Here is a 6,094-nt window from a genome sequence, read left to right as displayed (position 1 = left end):
ACTGGATTAGACCCAGATGGGCTAATCCTCATCTCAAGATCCTTAATTTAATCATATCTGCAAAATCCAAACATTTGATGTCTACAGGATAACATTAGGATAGGACTAATTTCCTGCTGGGCTACAAACTGTTGAAAGCAGCTGAGTATAGACTGTGTGTGCATGCTCACTTCACTCCTGTCTGACTCTTTGTGACACTTTGGTCTGTAGCCTGCCAGGCTCCTCTGTCCATAGGAATTCTCTAAGCAAGAATACTGGAATGGGTTGCTATGACCTCCTTATGAGGATCTCTCTGACCCAGGGATTGAATCCATGTGTCTGATTCTTTGCGACCCCGTGGACTGTAGCCTTCCAGGCCCCTCTGTCCATGGAATTCTCCATAGACATGCCCTCCTCTAGGGGATCTTCCCAACCCAGGGATCGAACCCAGGTCTCCCGCATTGCAGACAGATTCTTTACCATCTGAGCTACCAGGGAAACCCGGAGTATAGATCAGTCACTTTTAAAAAAATGACTCTTCCAACCTTTCCCTACTGCCTCAGGACTGGAGGATTACTGTACAAAGAATTTGTCTCTTCCCAATGATACCACTTTCAAAGAATTAAGGGAGATTTCAGAAAATTGCTTGATGGTATAAAATTAAATTGATAATATATAATTGCAAGATATCTGGAAATGCAGTGTTCATGAACTACATAACATACTTCTAAGGAACTCATGAATCAAAGGAGAAATAAATAGGGCATTATAAATATTTTAAACTGAATTAAAATGAAAATGCAACATATCAAAATTTGTGGGATATTATTAAAATATCACTTAAAGAAAATGTATAGCACCAAAGTCACTCTGTTTTATAATTTATAGCACTCCGTTGTCTTCAGTTAACATTTGTTGGAGGAGAAAGAAGATCTCAAACCAACGAATGCAGCTTCCACTTTAAGGCAAAAAGAGCAAATTAAAACAAGGCAAGCCAAATAAAGGAAGTAATGGAGATCAAAGCAGAAATCAATAAAATAGAAAACACACAAAAACATAGATAAAAATCAGTAAAGCCAAATACTGGTTCTTTGAGAAGATCATTACTATTGATAAATCTCTAGCTGGAGTTTTCAAGGAATAATAATAATAATAAAAAAAAACCCCTGAACTACTAGGACCAGGAATGAGAGAGGTGACATCACTTCAGATATCAAAATAATAAGGGAATATTTTGAAAAATATTTTGTCAATAAATTCAACAACTTAGGTGAAATGAACAAATGCCTTGAAAGATACAAACTACCAAAGCTCCCTTAAAAATAAAAAAAAAAAGATAATTTGATTATTTCTATATCCATTAAAGAAATGCAAAATTTGGTTAAGATCATTCCCATAAAACTCCAGAAAACTGGTGAATTCTACTAAACACTGAAGGAAGATAGTATACTAATTCTATACAAACTCTTCCAAAAAACTGAAGAGAAGGGACCTTGATTCTGTGAGGCCAGTACTACCCTGATACCCTTTTCCTGCCATGTGAGGTCAGCACCAGATTTTGGCAGCCTGCAACCCTGAGGAGAGCTCTCACCGGAGCCAGATCAGGCTGGCATCCTGATCTCAGATTCCCAGCTTCCAGAGCTGAGAGGAATGAACTTCTGTTGTTGATAAGCCTCCCACTTTATCATGTTTTGTTATAAGGCCCCCGCTTTATGCTGTTTTGTTATAGCAGCTTGAAGTAACTTAGACACTGTATTGCTTCTGCCCTGTTCTCCCTTTCTCCTATAGATAGAAGCTTTTCTCAGTGCTTGGTTATCCGTTCTTTTCTTTATTTTTAACAGTTAAGCAAATATGTATATAAATAATTTTCCTATTACACCATTCTACCTATATTACATAAGGAGTTACATACTTGCATATATTGTTCTGCACCTTTTTACACTTAAAAATATAATCTTGGTGACCACTTCATATTATGCATACATTTTTTTCTTCAATTTTTAAGCAGCTGCACAGAATTTCTTTGTGTGATTACGGCTATAGGTTTTTAATTGACCTTGTATTGACACTTGGATAATTTCTAATCCTTTGCTAAGGCAAATAATGCCACAGTGAGGAAGCTAGTGCTTTGGTTGTTTAATCATATTGGTAGCATATTTTTAACTTGTGTGTACTTAGCTGCTCAGTTGTGTTCAACTTTGTGACCCCATGGACTGGGGCCCACCAGGCTCCTCTGTCCCTGGGGATTCTCCAGGCAAGAATCCGGGAGTGGGTTGCCATGTACTCCTCTAGGGGATTTTCCCAAACCAGGGATCGAATCCAGGTCTCCAGCATTGCAGGTGGATTCTTTATTGTCTGAGCCACCAGGGAATCCCATTTTATTTTTATTTTTTTAGTATAGGTACCTGTCAGAAATTTGTTTCTAACAAATTTCTAAATTTCTTAAAAAAATTTTTTTTTTACTTTACAATATTGTATTGGTTTTGCCATATATCAACATACATCTGCCACGGGTGTACACGTGTTCCCCATCCTGAATCCCCTTCCCACCTCCCTCCCCATACCATCCCTCTGGGTCATCTAAATTTCAAAGGATAAATACATTTATTTTTGTTGTTGTTTAGTTGATAAGTCGTGTCTGGGTCTTTTGTGACACCATGAACTGTAACCTGCCATGCTCCTCTGTCCATGGGATTTCCCAGGCAAGAATACTGGAATGGGTTGCCATTTTCTCCCCCAGGGGATCTTCCCAACCTGGGGATTGAACCTGTGTGTCCTGTATTAGCAAGCAGATTCTTTACCACCCAGCCACATGGGAAGCACATTATTTTTTAGATATTGCCAAATTCTCTACAGGTATTGCACAACCATTTTGCATTCGTAGAAGCTCTGGATAAGAGGACCTATTTCTCCACTGTTTTATCCTCAAAGTATGTTGTCAAACTTTTAGATTTTTACCAATCATATAGGTGAGGAATGGTGCTATGGTGTTGCTAGATGTTCATTTTTCCTATTATGAGCATCTTTTTTAGATTAAATATCCTTTTAAATGTTTTTTCTTTTTGCATACCATCTGTTTATATCATCTTGCTATTTTTCTATCAGATTGTTGGTATTTTTTTCTTTCATATTTCAAGGTCTCTTTGTATATTGATAGATTGCAGCTATCTTTTCCCAGTTTCTTCTCTGCATTTGTGACTTTGCCTATAATGTTTTTCCATATACAGTCTTAAAAACTTTTTTGGGGTAGTTGAATTTATTACTGCCTCTGAATTTTGTATCATAGGACAATTGTCCCCATTTCACTTGTGTTTCTTCTAGTACATTTACTCTCCCCACTCCCTTTTAACATTTAGATCTGTGATCTATTTGGAATTTAGTGCATGGACAGGCATTTGAACCTAATTTTAAAATTTTAATTGTATGTGTCTTTCTCTTGATTGCCTATAATACACTTTTAATTATTATGCTAGTTTAGAATGTTTTATTATCTATTAGCGCTGCTTTGCTCAGCCATTAAAAAGAATGAAATAATGCCATTTGCAGCAACATGGATGCAACTAGAGATTATCATACTAAGTGAAGTAAGTCAGAAAAAGAAAGACAACTACCATATGATCTCACATATATATGGAATCTAAAAACAAAACCGACCAACCAACAACAAAGCTTAAGCTCATAGACACAGAGAACAGATTGGTGATTGCTGGGTGGTGAGGGGAGATGCACAAAGCAAATGAACAGGAGGGTCAAAAGCATAGTGACTATAGTTAATAATATTTTACTGCATATTTGAAAGTTTCTAAGAGTAGGTCTTACAAGTCCTCAATATAAAAAAGAAAAAATTGTAACTATGTATGCTTATGAGTGTTGACTTATTGTGGTCAGCATTTTGTAATGTAGACAAATATTGAATCGGGTTGTATACCTGAAACTAACACAATACTATATGTCAATTATTCTTCAATAAAAAAATAAATTCTAAAATTGTGAAAAAAAAAAAAAACAACCCAGTGTTTTTTCTCCTTAGGGTTTTTATAATTATACTACTTGGCCATTCTTCAGTCCGCGTATAAATGCTCCAGCTTCCCAGTCTCTGGCCGAGACAATTCTAGGAAATCATCTTCCACTTCTCAGACAGGGTTACACCCAGCTGCCTACATGGTTACTTTTCTCATTAACACCTCCTTTATTAGCTTTTTCACTTCTTGGTCTCACTTCCTCATCTGTGCCTCCTTCAATCATCTTCAAAATAAATAAAAGGTCTTTGGAGGTCTGCTTTTGGAAAATGCAAACTAAGAAAAAGTCATTTTTAAATTTTGACCTAGAGGTAACCACTGAGACCTGAGTTTGCTCTCTACATGTGTGTGGTGGTAGAGAAAGAGAGAAGGAAGTGGTGCCCGCTGACTGACCTGTTCCGAATGCAGCTTTCTAGCTTGTTCTCCTGATTATCGCCCTATATAGCAGATATTGCTCTTTAGACTCAGAGCTTCTAGGGAAGGGTGGTCTTATCTTCCTTATTTGGAGCTCAGGTTCCTTCTTATTTATTTTCTCTATCAACTAGATCCCATCTGTGCTAGTTTCAGAGATTTTCTCAAGATTCTGAATATTCTGCTGGATATCTCCCTCTTTTTTCCCCAGTATCCTTATGTATATGTATGTGTCTATATAGCTAAAGCCAGACTTCTTAGGCACGTTTATCTGAGTAAGTTTCAAAGTTTGTTTATCGCTAACAAGGGAGCTAGCAGTTAGATAATTCCAGGCAAATTCAAAATGACCAGGAAGAAAATTGGTTTAAATACAATAAGCTTTTAACTCAGCTTTGACTGCTCTTTTATTTCATACAGTCACACACACAAAAATCACATTCCTATCAGTGATGGGGGTTAAACTTGTGAACTAGATGAATTGGAGCCATCTTCACAGAAGTACCAGGCGTGAACCAGTAATCAGAAGTCATAAGTAACATAGCTGAGAAGAAATGAAAAGCAAGTTGATGTAATAGTTGAATAGTTGAAATGACAAAAGGCTGTTTAGAGGTCAGCATGATCAGTGACATTTACTGGTTGCAACCAGAGGCTGACCAAGCCAGTTTCAGAAACCTCAGTCTACCTCTGTCTCTTTCTCTCCCCACTTCTTTTTCTCTATACCACTGTTTACTTATCCATTTGTAAAGATGTCTTTTTTTCTTTGTAATTAATGTAATCTATGCAGTTATAGTTTAAAACTGTAAATGTGCCTTTGTCTGATAATTTCTCACCAGTAACTTTGGCATCCATTCATGAAACTGATTTAGATCAGTTGCTACTGTGAGAGTTACAAATGATTAGTTACATTTATTAGTTGATCTTCTTAAAGAGAGAAGAGCTTTTGTTTCCTCTCCTTTTATTTTAATTTTGTATTGGTGTACATTCATGGAATTTTAAAACAAAATTTAATGTGTTATAATGCATTCCTTTCATTATTTACTTTATTGTCAAATTGTCCCATTGATTTCTATTTTCTTTTGACATGTCGCCATTCGTTTTTGAAATTTTCCTTAGTTTTAGAAGTTCAAGATTCTCACAGTAGAGAAGAGTGTTTAAAACGTGATGGAGGCACAAAATGGGCTCCAAGGGCACCAAATAGCTACCTGGTAGCTATTGTTTTTGTGTGCTTTTAGTGGCCATAACAAAGAGAAGAAATAGATTTCTTATTTTATATCATGTACTAAAAATATTTACTTATTTAGGATCATGATCTTAGTATAGGTTCCCAGAATTTGAATGACTGGTTGAAATAACACAAACATCTTTTTTATAAAATTTTAAAATGTATGTATTTTTAAATGGAAGGATAATTGCTTTATAGAATTTTTTTGGTTTCTGTCAAACATCAACATGAAAAACACAAACATCTTTAAGGCTATTAATTCTTATAATAAACTTGTTCAGAAACTTTTATTTTGTGGGTACTTGCTTTGCTATATGTTTACCGGAATAACATCTTATTTTTCTCCTAATTTTATCAAGTATATAAAATTATTTACTGCAAATTCAACTCCTTTTGATTACCAGAGAAATTCAGCATCTTTTTAGTTATGCTTCCTCTTTGGTGAATTATTTATTCTTGTCCT

The sequence above is a fragment of the Bubalus bubalis genome, chromosome 7 (assembly GCF_019923935.1).
Source record: "Bubalus bubalis isolate 160015118507 breed Murrah chromosome 7, NDDB_SH_1, whole genome shotgun sequence".
Lineage (NCBI taxonomy): Eukaryota > Metazoa > Chordata > Mammalia > Artiodactyla > Bovidae > Bubalus > Bubalus bubalis.
Note: the sequence above shows the minus strand (reverse complement) of the source record.